At 34.8% G+C, this 23,881-nt stretch overlaps 1 protein-coding gene across 5 annotated transcripts in view; it reads left to right on the top strand.

Annotated features, from left to right (window-relative positions):
* The first annotated feature begins 17,920 nt into the window (after window positions 1–17,920).
* LOC112680000 overlaps window positions 17,921–23,881 on the top strand; it is an 81,737-nt gene continuing 75,776 nt past the window's right edge. For 4 of the 5 annotated variants that reach the window (XM_025549963.1, XM_025549965.1, XM_025549966.1 and 1 more), the window contains exon 1: window positions 17,922–18,930. The gene's annotated coding sequence lies outside the window, so the exon portion shown is untranslated. Of the gene's footprint in view, window positions 18,931–23,881 lie in introns of all 5 variants that reach the window. The other variant, XM_025549968.1, reaches the window with a different exon arrangement.

Below are 23,881 nucleotides of genomic sequence, written 5' to 3'. Positions count from 1 at the left end.
GCACGAAGGGTGGACATGGAAATGGCACTGCTGGCACAGAACGTGTGTACGGCGAAAACCGATGACAGTGACATGGTTAGGAATCTCTATTACACCTGGGCGTATGTGATGATTGCAGTTTGGTACAATTTATTGCACAGGTACTAAAATGTTTTTTTTTTTTTTTTTTAATTTATTCATTTGAAATGTACTGAAATATGCGTTAATGTTTTCGAAATCCTGAGATGTGCGTTTATAAGAAACGAAACCATAAAATTACAATACATAATCTTACATTTTATGTAAGATACAGAGTGGGTTATAGTATAAATGTTGCGCATCATTGTTCATAAATGTTCACCCCCTGCGGCAGGAGAATAATATGAGGAATGCTGTGTATGTATGATATGCAAAAGACTAACGTTTTATTCGATTCTCGTTAGGTCAGATCCTTCCGCCAGGAGTGTGCGTGCTTGCATAAACTACACAGTGACCCAGTACTGGATTTAACCATTGAACTAAATGAATCGCCGCTTTTTAATATAGATATTTTTCTAGTCTAAAAAATGTTACTAAAACGTACGATTATAGTTGTTTCCTTTATTGCTTAACATTTTAATGATGTAAAATAAAAATATACAGCTGTTATAAAAATGCATACATATATTCGTATGAAAAACTTAAATATAAAAATATGATATGAAATATAATGATAAAAAACATGGTGGTAAAAAATGCTTGTTCATTTTTAAATCATATTCAAAATTAAATTGTTAGTGCCAATATTACCCGTCGGCTTTAATAAAATAAAACATTTTATAATAAGTCGCATTCATTTTAGTTTTAGTTACATATGATAAAAATGTAAAAAAATTATTTACTGTCCTTTAGAAATTTCCGCTCCAAGCGCTAGCTTAGTGTTACTGGGAAACACGGCATTTTGCAGAGACCGATTTACAATGCTCGAGTCGTGTTCAAACAATATTCAAACGTGTTGCGTTAATAACACAATTATATCATGACGGCAATAAAACTAATCGAACTCGAATATATCACTAATGTAGCGTCCTCATCACATCCGAAAGTGGTAATTCGCGTAACTATTTCACGTGTTGCCAATAAAGGTTGTGGTGTAAAAAAACGGATTTTGCAAAAAATCGCGTTCGTGTGTGATTTAAACGCGTAAGACTTGAACGTTACAGCGAGCAACTGGAGGATTCAAAGAACTGTTGGACGAACATAATTATATTATAAAATATAAAAAATTCAAATTAAAAATTATTAAACACGGTTAATATTCAAAATCGAAAAAAAAAAATACTAATTTTTCTCAATGTATTCGTTCCTTTATTAGATTTTATTTGTTCACGTTCAGTACCGATTTTAATGATGTTGTATACAGATGTTTGTATAGCCTAACGATATACTGAATTCGAAACCGGTTGTACTTTACAAAATATACATTTTCAGGTTTTCCTTCCTTTTTCTTGATTTTAAAATAAATCCGTATGAAAAATCGAAACTACATTTCGGAGCAATGAAGGAGTCCATTTAGCGCCGACGAAGGCATTAACCGTATGCTTTTTGTGCATATTAAAATTTTGATGTTTAACGAAAACACGACGTCGCGTTTCTTCCCGGCGTTTAATTTTGTGTCATTTCTCTCTCCCCCTACAGCAACGCATTGGCTGCGAAGACGGAAAAACAGTCGCCTAAATACTTGGAATATATTAACATAATAATAATGCATATTATTACACGCAATAAAGACGTATATATATATACACCGCGTTACGATGATAACGCGCCGCCGTGGTAAACGATACTCGCCGCGGCGTTTGGACGCGCATTAACGTTGTGACAGCGTATTTTTTATAAATTATTTTATTGCACTTCTACAAAGATTATGAATAATTATAATTAATGGTTTTTTTCGATCGTCATCACGTCGTCATTTGTTCGTAAACGCCGCGAAACAGGTGTAATAGGTGCCTATCGATTATTGTTGCCTCGTCCACCCACCGATTCGATATTCGGTTAAACGATGTTGAATTTCGTCGACACGCACCGGAATCTAAGAACATCATATACTACGGGCCCACATAAAACTAAAACATTATTCAGGTTTTTATGCCAGACACTAAAACGTATGCGCAACGACGTTTAAAAAGATTCGGGTTTATAATGCACTAATATTCCGACGTACAATCTTTTAACGGTGCAGTATTTTTATGAAATGCCGAACATTTTTATCATTCCAGTTTTCGGAAATGCTTGGAAAAAAAACGTAATGTCGTAAATCTCAAAGCGCCGGTCGTTAGAATATGATATAGCTTAGATATCTATTATAAATATTTTATGTACAACATCGGCGGTGTTATTCGATTTCGCGGACATAGTGTTCACTCTTTTAATGATTCGAAATATCTCGATTCACGGTTATTCAATAAAACCCGAAAAACTGTTTAACGACTATGTGTTTTGAAATTTACGTTCGAAAATGATAGTAAAGTGAGATTTGAGTTATATTACGATGTATATGACACAGCAGCATAATGGGTTTTAATAGAATTGAATATTTTGAAAGTTACTATTTTATTGTTTAAAACTTTTGATTTATACTATCTTCGAATAGAGAACAAACTACGTTTTATTTCGTTTTATTACCTAATAATTTTTGCAGTCGGGACGAGATGATTGTTGTGATTTATAGCAATATAAACCAATTAAAAAACTTGAGCAGCATATGTTTTAATTTTTTTTTAATGACAAAACGTACACCCGAATTTCATATACATCTAAATATACATATTTGCACTTATTTTATAAATTAACACTACCCGGATTTCGTTTATAATTTATTTAGATTCCTGAATGATATGAAACCTATATTGATCTTATAATGATCAGTTTTTGCGAACACTTAGTAAAACTGTTTGCAGATCGTTCACAGAACAATTATTTACATCGAAAACTGAAAACTTTTTGTAGGTTTTCTTGTTCATAAAAATCATTTGTCGATGTACTTCGAAGAAGTTTCGTACAACATAAAGATTGATAATGTTGAATTGTGTTATGCAACTATACGGTTTTTTGATCTTTTAATAAAAACGACGTGTACAGTTTTATGTTTTGAACTTTTAAATAAATATTATTTCTATTATATTCTTACTGTGTACAACATGTAAAACACATCATGGTAAATGAAAATCTCCTTTTTTTCCCACGTTCATGTAATATTTTTTACTCAGCATTGTAAACCGAGCTCGATGATCAAAAAGCGATGAGATGAATTTTACTTCATCGTTTTTAAATTGAAAAGAACACCCGCTCCAGTGGTCCGCCCAACTCTCTCTTGATGGCACTCGTTGAAGAATTTCAGGTCAGAGTAAACGCATATGTTTCTCAACGCGTGTCGTACCTATAATGTGCGCAACGCGAAACCGCTGTTCCGTTGTCATCAATTGAAAACACGTTTTCCCCGAGAAAAATGTTAGCTATAACCGATGGTGTTAACTATACGAATAATTGCATCGTTACAATCGCATGTATAGTTCTACGGATTAAACGAACTTACAATCGTCTGCACCAAAAAAAATGATACAATTAGGGTTTTTTCAAATGATAACTACACGTACGTTGTAAACATTAAGAATATAACGCAATACAACGCATGTATTGCGAACACAATACGGATTAGTGGGAGAGGAGAGAAAATAAAATAAAATTTAAATAATATAATAATATACGTGCTAGCTACGTGTGTATACGAATAGACAATTAATTATCATTATTGTGATCGATAATTGCGCGCGGTACAGGAGCTGCAGGCTGTAAAGTGATGTGCCGTGTAAGATTATTGATTGAAACGGACGAGTGATCGAAATTTTTCATCGGAACTTTTTCTTCGGACGTGTCGCTGTTACGAATTATTATTGTACGGAACGCACGCACAGTTCATAATAAAACGACCGGGCGTGCAACTTCTCGTAAGTAATAACGCGTTAATCACCGTTTCCGATTTCGACGCCGGTGTAGGACCGCCTCGGGCCGTTTTTTATTTATTTTTTATTTTCTTCAAACTCTTCGCACACATTCGTCTCGTACCCGCAGCGCGCGGAATACGTTTTTTGTGCGCAACAGGTGCCGCGTGCACACCGTCCGTACAACCTAACGACGGGCGCAACGGTCGGTTGTCGAAGGCACAGGACCAAAGGAAACCTCCTCGGTCGGTCCTACCCGGACGACGTGTGGACGCGTGTGCTATTTTTTCGAAACGGAGTTGTCCGCCGCGTCGCCAGCGCACACGTTGCACTCGTGTTGCGCCCGTCGCGGTCATGGGCAACGTAACGATGCGTTCGAGTTGAAGAAGGCAAACAGAAAAAAAAAAAAACACCCGTTAAAAAAAGACGATCGTTTGATAATCATCGATTTCCCAACGCGGGAACGTGTACGTTGCGAGTACAGGTCGCCCGAAGAACCGCTTGATTGCCGACGTCGAAATAGATGCGTGCATAAATGTTTTATCAACGAACGACCTCTAATCTTATCTGAACATTGCGTTGAACAGATCTACACCTAATTAATAAATCCACAATTATTAATAAACGTTATTTGTTTTAAAAAAATAAACCCATCGGAAACCCATTCCGCGAATACGTAGTCGTGCGCGCGCGTGTGTGTGGATAAAACGAATACATTATCGTAACGCACGCGCATCGGATTGCGGACCGTAATCGCAGTAGGTAAACATGTAAATCGTTTCCGTCGGCGGGGTCATCGAAATTAACTGATAACGTTAGCCGTTCTCGCCGTTTGGCATTACAAATTGTTTCGCGAGAAAACGGCTGCGAGCCCACGTCACACCGTGTACACCTACGACAACCGGAGCGTAACCGATGGGCGACGAATCACGGACAGACGGCCACCCTTCGTTGAGCCCGTCCGGCGCGTGCCGTGTAATATTTTTGGACTAATAAATTGTTTTTGACGAAATAATTACTCGGGTTCCCGGCGCCAGTGGCTTACGTACGGGAGGAGGGGGGGGGGGGTCAGAGACAAAAAAAAAGAAAATTATTATATTATTGATGACGTGTAATATATTCTTAGTTTCATTATTACGCTTTGAACTTAAAACATACAACTATACAAATATTATTATAGTTAAATAATTTTATTGATAGGTGTTTGAAAAGTCTTGCTGTTGACTATGCTGTTTTTGTATTCCTATAGCTACTAATTTACAGTAATGTTAAAGTAAACTGTAAATTGTTAAAAGAGTCGTATAAAATATTATCTATTTATAGCAGTTACTGTGCAATGAAAAAAAAAAAGAATTAATTTTTGTTACCCCCTCCCCCCGGTAGAAGAAAATCCAACGGGGTAAAGATCGATGTCTATACGCGTACGGTTTGCACGACGAGATCCTTTCGGTCGACGAACTCGGCAAGGGACCTGGTGATCAAAGTGCGCTACATTCGTACGCGTCCGACGTGTTGTAGCCGATCGTTCGAGCCCGGAAAAAAACACTAGCGCACGAACTACACGTTGTACAGGTAAACCGTGAACCGATCAGTACAGTAATATATTTTATATTATTATCATAATATGTGCCCAGGAGTAATTATAAACGAAGAGCAAACCGATTAGATATTGTATGCGAACGGCAGAGATCGGCTGGTGGACGTTGAAAATATTTCGCCGGAAACGATTTTTCGCGAAATTGGACGTTTGTACACGCAGTAGACATCATGTATCTTCGATTTCTGGATATGAACGGTAATCGTTACGTGGACTTGTAGGTGCTGTCTGTACGCGATGCGAAACGATTTCGCTACGGACCGATGTAAAATAAAATAATATGTATAATTACGCACCGATGACGTTAAAATAACAATTACCGTTACAACCTTTGGAATGCGCTCGACGGTTATAATTTATTTCGTTTTTTTTTTTTTTTCGAAAAATAATTAATTATTTATTTACCTTGTACAAAGGTATAAAATATGTAATTTTGTAGAACGAAATCGGCCAGATGTTGTGACGTAAGTGGTATTCATTTATCTTAGAACACTTCATGGTATTGTTTGGTTTGAAGAAAAAAATTATAATCTTTTGACCGAAGTGTGCAAATTCATAAATAGTTTCTAACAAATTATAACTAAATCTACAAAAAAAAAAAAAGAATTTTAATGATGTAAAACTTTTTATCTTATTACTTTATTTTATCAAACAAATAAAAAACAGATGTTGTTTTATAAACTAGTGATTTATCACTTTTTTTTATTTTTTTATTGAGCTTTAACCAATAGATTATTTAAAACTCGACAAATTATAAATTAAAAGATTATTAGAAATTATATAAGTGTTAATAAAACAAACATACGTGCTCAAATTAAATAAATGAACAGATTTATAGGTTAGTCTGTTTAATATGGAGTTTAATTTTTTTTTTCACTTCAAGAGATTTAATATCTAATTTAAATAATCGTGTACAAAACCATTGTTTTCGATATAGAATTTGAAAAAATTAAACACAGTTAAACCATGTGTGATCGTAATATGTTTTAAAAAAATTATTACATTTATTGTTGGTTTTAGTTTTTGCGTGGGCTTGTAGTACCATCAATATCGTGATTCCTGGTCAAACTAATCATGCATTTGCCATTGACTTTTATACCACAATCTTCAATTGGAATCTCGTTCAAATACGTTAAACAATATACGATATAATGTGCACGAGCCCCATGCACTGGATGTGATTTTTTAGAATTGCGTATCGAAATCAGATTAGACACAAACGGCTGTCATCGGTCTTCGTGTTATTGCTTTGTCCGACTTAACAAACGTAATAATTATCATTCGACGCTGTCGAACGGTTCGAATCCGATGGGCTGTTATAATTATCGTGTACCACGACGACGACGGTTGGGGTGTTGATGGTGGTGGTGGTGGTGGTGGTGGAGGCGGCGACGGAAGATAAAATAAAAATAAAATTAAAAAACACAAGAGAGATGCGCACAGTTCTAATTTAAAACATTGTCAGCGGCCATCTGGCGTCCCTAGTGTTTTATTATTGTACAATACATAATTTTTATCATCCTTCTGTGTGCATTTTTTCCCTCGTACAGATAATTATTGACGGTTTTCATACGGGGCTAAATGATGAGGGGTGGAGAGGAGAAAAGGGATAGGAAATAAAAATAAAAAAATACACTCGCGCACGCGCACATACGACCAGCACCAGCAGCAGCCATAACCCGATGAAATTATAAAAATGGAAAAAAAACCTGCTAATAACTGAGACGTAATATTCGATGACGATTCTGTACAAATGATTTTTTTCTGCTTTTTCGGAAGAGGAAAAATTGTAAAAAATCTTTTCTGCGTATGGATCCCTTAACATCGAACGGGTGTAGAACAAACAGTTTTCGTAATATATTTTTTAAGCATTATACATTTACCTGATTCACGTTTACCGGAACCTTTCAAAACCAGTACGATTTAACCACGATAAGAAATTGCAACATTTACACGGTTTGTGTCGCGTTTCTAAAAAAAATTTGAAGAGTAAAAGCAATTTAAGAAAACTCGCTCCGTTACCGTTCTAAATTTCCGATTTTTTAACGTATTTTTAACAATAATTTATAATCTCATTCATACATTTAAAAAAAATGACAGTTAAATTATTATGCTTATAGAAAATAGAACAAATTAAATATCTCGGTTTAAAAGTAAAATATTCATGTTTCGATGGTTATTTTTTAATACCGGCTGGTCTGAATGTAAATTAAACAACGACATTTTGATATATTTTGAATACTGGCAGATATCAACATAGTTCAACATCTAAATTTCAATATAATTGTAACTTACTGACGGACGGACACAACGGAGATGTAATTTATGTTCTAGAATTATGTTTGGAAATCTAAAAATGATATTCACTCGCACGTACAAACAATGGAAGTACGACATCTTCTCATCGTTTATTTATTTCGCAACACCTGTATTGTACAAGGCTAGAGTTATACACCGATCTTTGACGTACATCAATTAATATTATGATTATCCGTCGGCCTACAAAAATTGATATACAAAACATGAAAGTAGCAACAACAACAAAAATAATTTATTTAAAATGTTTGGTGAAAAATTTTTAATTCGTTAAATAATTGTCCACGAAACTCCTACAAGTTTCGATTCGAATGACGATATTTACGAACGATTCAAAAAATAACACCATAACTGGTTTAACTAAAACTCTATAAAATTTGAACGGTACGCGAAAATACGCAGTTCTGAAATCTGAAATCCTTGTTGGACAAAACAAATGTACGGCCAACTCTGCTATTTTTGCCAGTAGAGTACTCCATAACAATCGGCATGGAATCCAAGTGTTTTATTTTTTTAAATCGGCAATATACTCGCCGCCTGGGAACATCGAGTGGGGCGAGAAGAGCCCTGGTCTTCCGAAGCGGCGGCTGTACTTTGGCACATGCATCATTTTCATCCCCCCCTGCACGTATTCAACATAACGCAACGAAATGCGTACAAACGTCGCACTCGATCAACCGAACGGGAGCGCATAACGTATACTCATATATTATCGTATATTTTATCATCGAAATATGTTGGCACGAAAATCGCGCGCTTACGCCGCGGCCCGACGCTAAGACCGTTTGTAATTTATTAATTTTTTTTTTCATCCTTCCGCTTTCCGCAAAACCGCGGGAGCCGCACTCGACGTCGCCGTTCGTCCGGAAATCGCGATCAATGCGTCCTTCTCGTTTCGTCCACATGTACGCGAATTAAGGACGCGCGTATTATTGCGTGTACATATATTTTTTTGCCGCATACCAACCCGGGTACGTTTGTATATTCGTGTATACAGATTTATTGTAAATGTATCCGAGGAAGATGCGCACAGTGATATTGTCAAAGCATAAATCAGACGAAACATCTGCGTCCTTATGTAATAAGTAATGATTATGACTGGGAATGTAATGCTCTACAGAACCCTGAAGAAAATCTTTTAAAATATGCTTTTGCTCCATAAAACTTCTAAAAACTGCATTAACATTTTTTTTAGCATTTTTTTATAATTTTGATAAAATTAAAAAAAAATAATAATAAAGAGATTAAAGCAATTTTTACAGGCTGGCCAACTTCGGTTTTTTGTAATCGGTAAAAAAAAAAGCATTTCCTTTAATTTTTTAATTATTCTAATAGGTTTGGGCCATGCATTTTTCTAACCGTACGCTGTGAATTATTAATCACGAATACTTATTTGCACCAAACACGCTTTAAAATTTTTAAATGTGAATAAATCAAACTTTGAAATCAAAAATTGTCCATAAATACATAACATATCTTCTTATTCTCGCTCAAAAATACATTACACACGAGTGTCGAACGGACAGTTTTGAAAAACAATGATTGGAATTGAAGTGCATCGAAAACCCAGCCCTGACTATAAAATATACGTAAACGCAATGACGTATTTTCAATATTTTCGTGGGGCGAAGACAATTTTAAATGTTTCTAAAAAATAAGTGATTTTATAATATTATAAAAAAATACATATAATTATGGATGGATTATTAATTACATTATCGTACAAATATTTTTATACAAGTATTAGAACCACATGATTTAGATTAATGTTCTGTTTCTCTGTACTTTCGTAGCAAGTCATTTATGACTTTTTGAACCTTTTTTTTCTTTTGGGCGGTCGAGACCCCCATCCCCCTTCGTCCGAAAATACGCCGCTGCGTAAATGTAATATCGCAAATGTCTAAAACAATTGGGATAATTCGTTTTCAAGTTAAAACAATAAATTGTTATGACAACGAAACAAATGCTACATAATATCACGATTATAGGAGAAAACGATGAAATTGAATTCCCGTCTTCTCGATAATTCTATTGTCCGTAAATGATTTTTATTCGGCGGCTTGACAGAACATACTCGTCTGTCTATGCGTACAATATACACATGACATTATATTCGGTCCCGGTAGCTTGACAGCGTTTTATTAATTGAGGCCGAGTGCAGTGCACACAGTCCCTCGGTATAATTTCATATTCCGTCTCTAATGCGATTGCCGTTATGATTCATATTAGTATACCAGTATTCGGTCGAAATCAACAGAAACGCCGTTATTACAACTTTGGCCAATGTCATCAAAATTATACAGTCGCTCGCGGTACAATAATAATAATAATAATAATAATAATAATAATAATAATAATAGTAATAATAATAATAACGATAATAATAATATTAATACTATGGCCTATCGATACGTGGGACGATTATTTTATTTACGACGGTGTTTAAAAATCGATTTCAATTTATGCGTTCAATAAGCGTTCCGTCGCGCGTACGCGTATTATTAAATTTTATTATTCCACCGTATTGCGTATAAAATATTCTTAATTGTTAATATTGTTATTACGTACGATCGGATTGGAATAAACTGCTGCAGTGGCAATAAAATATATTACGATATTCATTTGAGAAATTTGTTGTGCGCTGACCATTTTTTACAATAATATATTCTATTGTACCCATAATATATTGAGACGTTAGAAGTAATGTACTTTTTTTAAAATTTACAACGTTCGTTAATCTGTAGAATACCGATTTCGTCTCCGAAGAACAAATAGTTGTAATCATCAAGATTTAAGATGAAAAAAATTATATACATATATATATAAAAGTGTGTATGCGCGCTCGTAATAGTAAATTGAATTTGAAAAGTACTTTAAAAAATGTTTGAGTAATTTCATAAAATATATGTTTCATTTTGAGATATTTTAAGAAATACCTCTACAAACCGACCGCGCTTTATTGTAAATAAATATTATTAAACGTATAAACATTACTCGAACGATATTATAATATAGTTTTTAATGGCATATAATTGATTCAATTTTCGTCGAAACATATTTATCGCAGTGTTATTCACGGGCACATTTAGATTTTATTAAAATATTTTCAAGTCGGCCGTACGTCTGCTCGTACACTATCAAACGCAATGTAATAGCGCTGCACACTGCGATCGTTACACATTATTTATCAGTAAAATATGACAGTTTATTGAAGAAATATAATATTATACTTAACTTGTTCGAAGCACATAATCTGTTCCAAAATGCACATCAATAATTACGGTATTTATTTAACAATTAAATAGTTTAAATAGTCGATGAACTCGATTTCGGAAATCAGTGAACGATGGATGGTACAACAAATGATATTTTTATTTTCGATGATATTGTACTGTTAATAATTGTCGTAATCCCATTATATGTTGAATTACGACACGAGTTCAGATAATGAAAAATTATTATATATACTTAACATATCCATATCGAATTTCGATTATAATTTTTGAATAATTACACTCGAAATGTTACCACGACGCGTAGAATAGAATATATTACGTATTACTACAGATACGATTATTGTAATATGTTAACAACGTTACACCGCGGTTTGTGCACCGACCCCCGCGCACAGGTAAATTTCAGTCCTGACGACAAGTTCCTTACGCATCAAAATGTGGATCATCGAATCGTGTGACGTGATCGATGACATGTCCGTCGCGTTACACCTGCACGGCTTGTGCACATCTAAACGTAGTAGACACCGCAGCGGTTTACTCGCCGTTCTACTAGGGGCGTGTTTAAACTTACTTCTATGTGGAGGGGGGGACTCAAATTTTTTATTTAATTCAGGCTCAAAATTTAAAAGTAAAATTATTGGTAATATTTAAATCAGGTTAGTAATTATTTAATCTAATACCGAATTAATTTAGGATCGATTTTGTGTTGTTCTTTTTTAACAACTGTGTTTTGAAAATTACACTTGTGTTTTATTTGATTTTTCAACAAGTATGGACTCGACAAAAAGCCTCATACAGTATTCACAGCCACGCGCAATTTGATTCCGTTAAAAAATGATCCTCATTAAAAAAAATTGAAATGTGTATCTCACATAAAATCAATTCCTTAAATACGGATTCAGCGGGGGGACGATCGCCGCTTCCCCCTCCCCCTTTAAAACGCATGTGCGTTCTACGTGTCATATAAAATAGCGCGTACAATGTGTGTACGAATACAGTAAGTATCACATTGCGTACATAATAGTCGTAGTGATAATAATAACGTTATGGTAAAAATGTGTTAAAATTTTCAACGTGTGTGCGCGCGGGTAAAACGGTTCACGAATATTTGATATTTGATGCGCGTCCCTGTCCGCCGCTCACGTCGACTTATATGGGTATAATTATTTCCGAGTCGTACGCACTAGGACTGACGTATAAATATTTTCGAAGTTATATAATATATACGCACTCACTATTATACGCGTGCACACAATCGGACGATGGTTTTAAACAATTTTTTTGTTTCTCCGCAGCCATTGTGTGTAGCGCATTTTAACCACCGAGTTAATCGTTCGGATAACAATGTGTTCGGAATAGAGTATACATAATATGATATTGTAGTAAGTGCATGTAGAACGTGAAACGGGAGAGGGGGGAGGGAAACGAAGAAAAGGAAAAGAGAATAATATTGTAAGATACCATCGATTACGCCCAATATCAATCAATTATCCTTTCTATGTTCGCATACCTCCCGTCGGCCACTGCCATGAACGCACGTTGGACTGTACAATAATATCATTTTATGTCTGCTTTTAAATACGAACGTATATATTTTTCAACTAGGTACGAAAACCGTTTTATAATTAATTTCCATTCCGTAAGTTAAACGTGAACACGTCGATATCGTACGTACGGGTACGCGCTCGGAATCGCGATCGGTTGTCTATTTTCGTTGCACTTTCTACCGTTCCCGGTGAACACCGGAGTTGTAACGGAAACAACGACGATAATATTTACACGCCGAAAATAATGTGAATCGCGTATAACGATCCAAGTTTTCGAGAAACGCATATTTTAATATTTTAAATCCGAAAAAAAACTCGTCTCGAAGAATTGGACGAGAAAAAAGATATAAAAAAAAAACTTTTTTCTCGGTCCGTACGTGCGCTCAGCTCGCGAATGCCGTTACAACTTTTAAGGCGGGTGGGGGGGGGGGGGGGGGGAAATAAAACAAAACAATGCACGCCGTTACGTTATTTATTCTCGCAGTCGCGTTGGTCACGGACGTTGGAAACGACGGCGCGATAACGAGATACACAAACACGCGTGCGGCCGCGTGTTTACGCTGTGATTATCGACTTTTCGAGAGCCCCGGTGTCTCCGGATACCACCCGGATGATGTCGGACGCGGAGTGAAAAAAAAATTTAAAAAAAAAAATACGAATAAAAAACCAACGTGCGCGGTTTTTTTCTCGACCGTTTCGCAACCCGGAGAGAGATCCGCGGACGTTTCGTCGTCGTTGTGATACGTGTTCGAAGCGCACCGATATCGCGTGTATTGTCGCTGCTGCGGCGACAGTTTCTTAAGGAGACGTACACGAATTCTAATACGAGATAATGTGCGTGTCCTTATTGTTGCTCGCCGCCAGACGCGCGCGCCCAGTTAGGAACGACAATAGGAAACCCATTGTGATGATAATATTCATGGGCGTATGCAAAAGGAGGGGCTAAGGGGGATCCGACGAGAAAAATTAGCCATTACGAACTAGTTCGTTTTTTTTTTCGCTCGTGATCCGCGAGATGCAAAAAAAAATCGCACATCACTTATCTGGGTTTTATTTGATTTTTTTTTTCCAACCACTTGATCCCCGTCGAACTGTTTTCGTTTTACGTATCCAACGCATGCGTTCATTGCACCCAGAGACCGTTAAATTTCGTAAACTCCTTTGCACGTTATTTATATAATCAAAACAAATGCGACGGGTGATGGTGTCTCGCTCTCTACCCCTTTGCCACCGGTTTTACTACGTGCAGATAAATAATCCGTTGAATCTTTTTAACGTAAAACCCTATACGATGGCGGTAAAAAGGAATATTTTATTATTACAAACCGAATCCATTGCGATTAAGCCGAATCCATTCGAAACGTGTATTATTCTATTTTTTTTTTCAGTTACAACAACTGGTTTCAAACCAGAAACGACCTTTTCCAACAGTGATATGAAACCGAAATTTTAAGTAACGTAATATTTTTAATATTCCATCGATTTTAATTTAAAGTTCCATGTCAGCCGTAACCTAAAGTATTGAAGGTTATTTGATGAATTATTAAATGTTGTATTTTTAATCCGTATGTAGTATTGAAATAATAAAAATGTATTCGTGTTCATTAAAACTTGAATTTTTATAGGTACACGGAATAAAAAAACGTAAAAAAAATACGCATCTACGTACAAATCACATTTAGTAAATATGTTTTCGGTTTCATTAAACAATAATAATACGAGTATATGAAATATACTAGTTTTATACTACGACTTATAAGTAGTAGTAGCGCAAACTATATTTGTATAAAATGCTCAGTTCTTTCTTGCAAAACAATCAATTTTCTCGATCAAATATACGTAAATCAATGACATTTTTAGTTGTTAAATTAACACATATTTATTTGAATCATAAACGTTATCGTTTTTACGGTACGAGTGACGTTAACATTGTCGTTCATCTTTATCAGACTTGTGCTTTAATCGGTGTGTTCGGTCTTATTCCAACGGAATAAATATATAAATATGAATTTGAAACTCTAATATTTTGTTATACAGTATATGTATATTTTTCGTATTCTATTATGTATGCATGCATATTATTATTATTAATATTATTATTATTATTATTATTGCAATAATATGCATTTTATATTATAAAATATAAAAGACACTATAATAAAAGTTAACAATATGTATAATTATAATTTTAAATAATATATACTTTAATAATATTTTAAAGAGATTTATTTTTAAAATAATAAAAACGTACGTTTACAAAATTATAAACGACACTTGATCAATACTCTTTCAGCTAGAAACTCTAACACGAAATGTTTTTATATTTATTTTTGCTTTTTCCAATTTAAATACTGTTTTCTATTTCAGTATTAAAATGTAAAAATAAATATACTGTTTAATTCAAAAAATCATTAGACAAGAATTTGCTGGAATAGTTTGACTCGAAAAAATAATGACTTTATAAAGCTTTTTAGTAGCGTTTCATGTCTGAGAAATTCACCTGAGAAGTTTGAACGATTCAAAAATGTCAAATCCCATAAAATAAGTAAAACGTCACTTTGAAACAATAAGTAGCAATATTTATTTTTATTATTATATTATAAAAGAAAATAATAAATGAACTATTTTCACTCTAAAATGTTAAAAACAAAATTCCTTTACTTTGCGCAAGATTTTATCGGCTATTTATTTTTAAAACGACGGTAAAAGAAAAAAAACAACTCACATTTCGTGTATCGACATGATAACTTCAATTTCGAGGGGAAAAAATACTAAAATTCAGTAACCGTTTTTGCACCATTCAGTTCCTAACAATATTATTTAATTTAGCATGTTATAGACGACGAAAACTTTTTAACAATAACCATATGTTTAAATGGTTTACGTCGCGTAATTCCTCGTCCTAAACCGTCGAGTGCGCAGTAAACGTTTTTTCGCAATACCTGAGTAACGTTAAAACTAATTCATAATTTTTTCAATTCCTTAGTAAATTACGGGTCTTGTGATGAATTTTTTGTTACCCACACGCTCGCCGTACAACAGTTTTAACTGTTTCTTCTTGTGGCCAAAACTGTGTTTTTCATTATACCATGAATAATGTCTGCTGCACTTGGGGTCGAAAAGTATAAGTCAATAATTACTACCTATACATAATTATTGTATTTATCCATTTAACTTGTTACTCTCGCACATCAATAGTGATTGTATTGTAAGTAATGCAGAAAAACAGATATGATTAAATACTCGTATTGTATTTATAGTAAACGATAACTATGTCAGTTTTATACACAAAAAGAGTATCAACATTTCTTACGACTCCTAACTTCATTTTTTCAATAGATAACTTCAGCACATACTTGAAATGGTTATACTTATCATTATTAATAGTTATACGAACGATATGAGCGCAGTTTAATTAGTTCCATATACACGGCTGTATAAATAATAAATTAAAATAATATTTTATGACAAATTTCAATATCCAGTTCAATAATCGTAAAATGTCATATTATTAAAGAATGTTACACAAAACCATTAATAATTAAATTCCACGATGGAAATGTTAAATACATTTAATTATAACGTTTTATATTCTTAGATATGATTTAATATTCTCTAAAATGTAGACACAAAAAAATCGGTTTTATCGCAATCAATTAGTATTTTTACACTCGAATATTATAACACATTAAATATACATCTTGTTTGATTTAAAACGGAAAAAAAAGTCTATTTAAAATATTAGTTATTGAGTTTTGTATTTTACATAATCAAAATATTATCTTTATTAAAAAATATTTTTTTTCTCTTTATCTAATTTAATGAATATAAGTAATTATATTGAATCGATTTATAACGAAGAAACAACTAATTCAACACAATAGTCTTATTGATACACAGTTGTTATACTATTGAAATATTACATGCAAAACATTTAATTTAACCTATATCTATGTATATTAAAGTCAATTAAATATTTTTTAAATTGAACTGATATAGATTTAGTGCAAATTATTAAAACATAAACCTGAAATTCTTCTTTATGCTCGTTTATTAATTCCATCTTGTAGAATTTAACATTATTATCATTTACGTGGCCACAATCAAGAATTTCTCATTTGATTTTGAATATTAATAAGAAAGCCGGAGTTCGTGTATACGGTCATTTGTCCGATTTTAAAAAGAAATTTTATTTCCACATACAAGCATTGCATGAATTCGGTATGTTATATTGGGTAGATAATTAACTTAATCATATGATAATAAAAAGGTTCTCGGAATTGATTGCTTCAATCGTCTGCCCTTAGGATTGCGTTTCTTCTCCTCCTCCCCCTACGGTCCCGAGAATATATACGAGATGATAAATATCGAATGAAAAACGAAAAAATACGCTTGAAAAATTATGGACTGATTAATTATTTTAATTTGATTAACATTTCAAACGACCGTAATGGGTGTACATTTTCGGTCAAATCCATCATCGGAGTATAAAACGAACGTTATCGCGCAAGTAACACGTATAGTAATACGCAAATGATACCGTACAATTTGTTTTTAATTCGATTGCGTAGTCACGCTCAAAAGAAAATCATATTAAAAATAATAAAACGTTATAGTATTTTATCGATATAAGTAATATGGGCTAATAATAATATAAATAATATGATACGCGCACACGACGCGCGCGCGTCGACCGCACATTACACAATAATAACGTGAAAAAAATTCAACGCCCGTTACGGATTAAACGGATTTCCGTTGGTCCGCGGCCGGTCTCGTTGAATCAATTTCGACGGTCTCACCGTTGAACTGGGCCGCGTTCGGGTCGGTTCACCGATGATGGGCGAACACAAACGGTAACCGTCGGCCCGACCGATTTTCACTCGATTCGCGTACGACAATGTTTCGCGAATAAAATTACAACATCACCGTCAGCGTAAGGTTTGCGCACACGCGAACGCATCCGCGGCAACGTTTCGCTTTTATTATTTTCGCGTGTACGTTACACTATTATTTTTACTATTATTATTATATTCGGATTTGGTTTTTTTTTATTTATTTTTTTTTTTTCGGAGGGAAACGCGCGAGACGTGGCCATTGGACTCGAAAATCCGTTCCCCCCGCCCGCACGACGGGCCGCGCCCAGACGGCCGATCGCACGGTGGCGGGGGACGGCCGGGTCGGCCGTTCGGGCGCCGTCGCCGCGGCCGTGGTGGGGATACGAAGGGTTTCCTGCTTTTCGAATTTTACATTTCAGTGTCACCTGGCCACCGCACCGGCACCGGCACCCGACACACGAGACGGGAGCAAAAAACTAAAAAAAAAAAAAAGAACGTAGTCAAATAATAACAGTGAAAAAACAACGGCCGCGCACGCACACGGGATCCACGAACGCTCGTCGCCGTCGTCGTCGTCGTCGTCGTCGCCCGTCGCCCGTCGCCGCCCGTCCGTCCGCCGCACACGGTCGTCGCGTCTCGCACAGTCGCCGTCGCGCCGTCGCCCGTCCGTTGTCCGTCGCCGTAGCAGTCCGCCGTCGTCGCCAGTCGTCGCATACGCAGCACACGCGCGCGCTCGGGCCTAACTCCGCGGACGCCAACCCCCTCGAGCAACGGAGACGACAAGCACGCGGGGGACGCACACGCACGCCGTGGTGCAACGCGGAGATCAATCGGTTGACATTTTTCCAAAGATTTACACCGTTGTGATTCGATTTTAATTACTATTGTTAACGGTTCGAGTACGTGGGATTTGATTTTGATTTTTCTGATTATTTTTTAATTTCTCCCATCCCGTAAAAAAAAAAAAAAACGTATTCTGTTATCACGTAAATCGTATTTGTTCAGTCGTCCGATGTCGTCGCCGTCACTGTCGCCGTCGCCGTTGCCGTCGTCGTCGTCGTCGTCGTCGTGCCGCAGTATCACCGTGTCGAGTGCGAAACGTTTTTCACGATGATCACGGATTTTCGCGCTTTGTTTTTCGCCCGAGTGAGTGAACGAGCGAGTGCCGCGTCGCTCTCGTAAACCGCGTCGTACTCAGCGCACCTGTATATATCAATTTTGACATTTACGTTTTTGTTTTTTTTTTTAAATATTATTAATATTAATACATCGAATTGTTTGTTATTATTTTGAAAATTTTTCGTGTTTTTTTTTTTTTTTTTGCTGCGGTTAACCGTATATTAAAATTTCATCGTTAAATTTACATTGTTTGTGCAAGTGCGTCGTGGACGCAGGACGTGCGCGCCTAATACTACACCACGATCGGCTGTTTTCGTAAGTAATAATAATCGTCATATCATCGCTTTATTATATTTTACTGCCGTCCGCGTAGTATTTATTTTCTTACGATCTTAACCACCTCTTTTGGCCACGTTACATACTCGTGCGATGTAACAACACCAAATATTGCTACCTTACTTTTCTCAAAAACCTCGTATGTCCAGTACACGTGAGATGTAAAATATTATGTTTTGATTCTGTTAAAAACAGTTGACAGTTTAAAACGTTTCAAAATGATTTTTTTTTTCCGTTAACTCTTCCGTCGTGCAGTGTACACACAAGAAAAAATGATTTCAAGACGTTTTTTGCACGCGTATACTTGCCGTAGTGAATATGTCCGATAAAAAAATACAATGCTATACAGTGTTTGTTGGCTAAAAAACCATTTGCGTACATATAATATAAATACCAAACTTGTAATCGAATATTTCGCAATTGCATTAATTCCCATCAATTACCGCATAAATATACACATAAATGTACACACGCGCGCTTTCGGAAAGACTTATATATATATATATATATATATATATATATACATACACACACACCTTGTTAATTAATTGAAATAAAACGTTTTTCTTTTGGTTTTTTTTTCTTTTTTTTCTTACGAAATACAATAAATTTCCTGACACGTATGAACAGTGTATAATGTGCGGTTGAGTAGCTTTCACGGGGTTAAAAAACAAACATACGGTTAATAACAATGTATGATATTATTAAAATTGATGCAATTATGTTATTGGCAATCATCTCGATATTTTAGGAATTAAATATAATTACGTTTCCCATCTGAAAATCGATTATATTTAAGTGCTGACAAATTATTCGCACAACGAGAAAATTCGTTCAATTTCGTGAAATTCGACCTTATCTGAATGTGAAGTGGCATCCATAAAAAAAAAAATATATATATACATACGATAAATTCACGTAAGCCTAAAAAAAAAAAATGATGAAAAATAAGACTAGTAGTTGACCTAAACCAATTATCACACCTTGTTATCTAACAATTTTTTTTTTTTTATTCTAATTTTTAATTCTTTGCCCTTCCTTCTTTGTTCATTACGATTTTCTACGTAATCAAGTAAAAAGCTAATAAATCGATTAAAACGTCTGTTATTATTATTTGTTTTATCATTCATATTATATGTGTTCTTTTTAAGCAAAATCTATAATACAAAATACATACATAAGAACAATATTTTTTTCATTTATTCATACTTTTTCCTAAAACCATACCAATGTATTATTTGTATGTTTTAAAACTCGAACGAGCACAACTATGAACTTTTTCTCGTGAACCTTACGGAATCTTGTCACTTTCATAATATCATCTTAACAATATACTATTTATACTTAGTAAAATCAAGTTCAAGTTCAATACACTACAAATAGGTATGGGTACTCATCTACGGTGTTCGCTTAAATATTATAATCGATTGTATGGATCATATGTGCACAGAAAATATTTGTCAATAATTCTAACAAGATAATTCCGCAATAAAAAATTTCAAAAAACTGGGCAACATTTATTCTGATCGTCGAATTTTTTATTCGCAAGTATTACATAAATTTTATGCAACATTCAATTTTTAATATACTTTAGTGACATCGGAAATGGAACACGGTACCTAGGAAACGTTAGCCGACAATGTTTTTTTTTTGTGTGTATGTATGTGTGTTTCGATTTCGTAATAGTGCTTACAAATGCAATTATTTCGTGTAGAATTTCAACATTTTTTTTTTCTTTTTTTTTTTTTTTTTTGGTTTCCGGAAAGGAGTCCGTCTCACCTGTACACAGGAAGCCAATAAAAGTAAACATTCATGCTACCTGTGCTAAGTATGTAATTTTTGTTGCGAATCCGCAGAGGTCAATCGTATAGACTTGAAGACATATGGCTTTATAGTTGATATGTATATTGTGGGCGAATTGTAATTCCATTACATTTTTATACGTAACGTTTTATTGCCCTAGAATTTTTGTATTCAATACACAGCATTGACAGAACGCGTATTTCAAATGAAATTCATTTCAATTTTATTCATTAATCAAATGTTATAATGATAAAAATAAATAAATAAAAATACTATCCCGATAAAACGGGTAAAAAAGTAGATACATATAATTGATTTATACGTAGTCATTAAAATGACAAATTTTATTCTCTCGTTTTTGAGCAACACATTATCGTCCAAATCCGTCTAATAAAAATAATTTTTACAACCTTCGTGTTTCCTTTATGCTGTACACGTAAATGTATTTAATATTATTATTATATTATATTGTGTTTACGCGTTCGAGTTGAATTCGTCCGAAATACATACTTGCGGAACAGCCAACAGCCATTCCTGCTGTCCTGACCGTTTGGTTTTTCTTTGATACATCAAGTCTTGTACACATCTTACAATAGTATTCGTGTTTACTCGAAAAATATGATATTTACCCTATAGGTATATATAAGAAACGAATCTCAAACGTATAAAACATAGTAAAAAAAAAAAGAAAAAAGAAAAATAAGCGTCAAATAAGACCGAACATAAATAACTGTACGGTCAACATTCATCAAAAAGGTCGATAACTTTTAGCCAGAGGCCGCAGTCACATGTTTTGTTTTATTTTATTATTTTTGATATTATAACCATTGCGATTATTTTTACTACGAATTATTACTGTACTATTATTTTATATTTTCTTTGATCGTCTTCGAAAAAGTACAACACCGAATAATAAAAAAGTGGAGTGACGTAGGCTGTGTTCATCGCTTAATTCTTATTCTTATTTTTCTACTACTGCTTGAAAATAAAATCGAAAAACGTTTTTTTCTCCATTATGTTTACCAATATTTTCGTCCGCGCGCATGCATATAGAGGTACGTCCGTGTGTGTATACACGTGAAAGGGTATCCGTAAAGGATACACCACGCCGGATATAGGAGTGTCCCGCTACTGTTTGTTTTCTACTGCGTGTGTGTATGCTCACGCTCTGTCAAGGTTTCTTAAACATTAAAGGCGCAAGCCGTGTTCACTTCTTATTTTTAACTAATTATGTTTTTTTTTTTTTTTTTTACTCATCGAAGATGGATATGCATCAATTATAAGTCTTTCGACACATGTAGAACACATACATAATGTAATATTCGACGTTACGATATCTTATGGAGTACAATCAACCAGTTATTTTTATTTATTTTCTCTTCTCTTTAATACCGATATGAATATTTTACACGAAACGCGAGAAAACAAGATTTTTTTTTCCTATAGTCATTATAAACATGAATACATTTCATAACCCAGATAAAACAGCTAGTATTTCCACTTCTGGCCAGAGGAGCACGTAGAAGATCACGGATAATGTTATCATTTGTATTTGTCACCCGATATTAATTGCCCAATAAAAGTTCGCCGCCACCGTTGCACACACCGCGATAATGGACCTTATTGCCTTTTGACCGAGTAATTAACTGGTATTATCGTCCCGCAACACCATAAAACTCTATTTAGGATATAATATTATACGCACTCAAATGGCCCGGAATCATTTTTATCGGGCTCTATTATCCGATGTGCTTGAGACATTATACGTTTATTATATTCCCTGGGAACCAATAAAAAATTAAAATATTCAATTAAAATAACAAAATCGTTCGAGTCGTAAACCGCGGTCAGATAGTATGCGGCTGTTATAACGTACAGCTGAACCAGCCGGCGTCACAATGGGGAGGGGGGGAGGGGACAACGGGCAAGACGTGTGGCTATGTATAATAATAATAATAATATGTTATTCGTCTGTCCAAACACATAACTCGGGATTGACTGCAATTATTGAGATTTCGATAACTCCGAATAACGCGCCAAGGGAAAATTTGGCAATTATTCCGATGGTGCACTGTGAAAAGTTTCTGAATTGGCAGCTTGACAACGTCGGTTCATACATTTTTATTAATCCTGTAAATTATTTCGAAAATTCCATTAAATGTCGTCAGTCAATACGTTATTTGTACGCACGTCTGTAACGTTCGTGTTCGAAAAAATGCAATAACGAGTGAAACGATATTCTTTCGACGGTCGAAAAACTATGATACGTGTACCCACAAGTATACGCGTGAAAGTGGCGATTTGCGTTTTGCAGTTTTTCAATCACTCCGGCAGTTTTCATCGAACGCGTTTAACGATAATGCGGTCAAAACACCATTAAAATTATAACGCGTACATGGAATATATATATAAGGTTCCTGTACAGCATGTGGTTACTTCGGCGGTATACCTAAAACATAAATTAGAATCATAAATCGTCTTTTACGCCAAATCAATACTGTGTACAACGGGATGAAACGTAAAAAAAAAAAAATGATGTCCCGTAGCAATAAAAGGTACATCGCGCCGAGCCAACGGCGACCTTAACCCAAAAGGACGAACTGTAACAGAGACGCGCAATGAAGTACGTTCTGCTGCTGCCGTTTAGCTTACCGAATCCTGTTTACCGTTATTATATTATTATGTATGTGCGGTGTAGTGAGTTGGAGGGTTTATTAATATTATTATTTACCTACTACCGCGCTTACCGTACTGCTGTTATGGTTTTTCGTAGACGGAATTCACAATTATGATTATATATTTTTTTTTGTGTATATAATTCGAATTCTTCGCGAACCGATCGATCCCATATGTGTGCATGCACGCAAAATTCATATTATAACTAGTCCATTTATATTAAAAAAAAAAAAAAAAAAAAACAAGCAATAAAAACGTATACGGAAAAACAATTTTCCCTGGAAATCAAAAGTCGCCGTACACATACATGTATTTGTATACGTGCTGACACGGGTACGCGTTTCTCCGGGGAGAGAAAAAAAAATTATACATAAATATGTAAAGCTAAATCTAGTCGACCCAGTTGCCGCCGCGTGGTGGATACGATGGGAGTGGTCGCGCGTAGTAAAAT

This window comes from Sipha flava, unplaced genomic scaffold (assembly GCF_003268045.1).
Source record: "Sipha flava isolate LNK unplaced genomic scaffold, YSA_version1 171_pilon_pilon, whole genome shotgun sequence".
NCBI classification, from domain to species: domain Eukaryota; kingdom Metazoa; phylum Arthropoda; class Insecta; order Hemiptera; family Aphididae; genus Sipha; species Sipha flava.
Note: the sequence above shows the minus strand (reverse complement) of the source record. Positions and strands in the feature narration are given on the sequence as shown.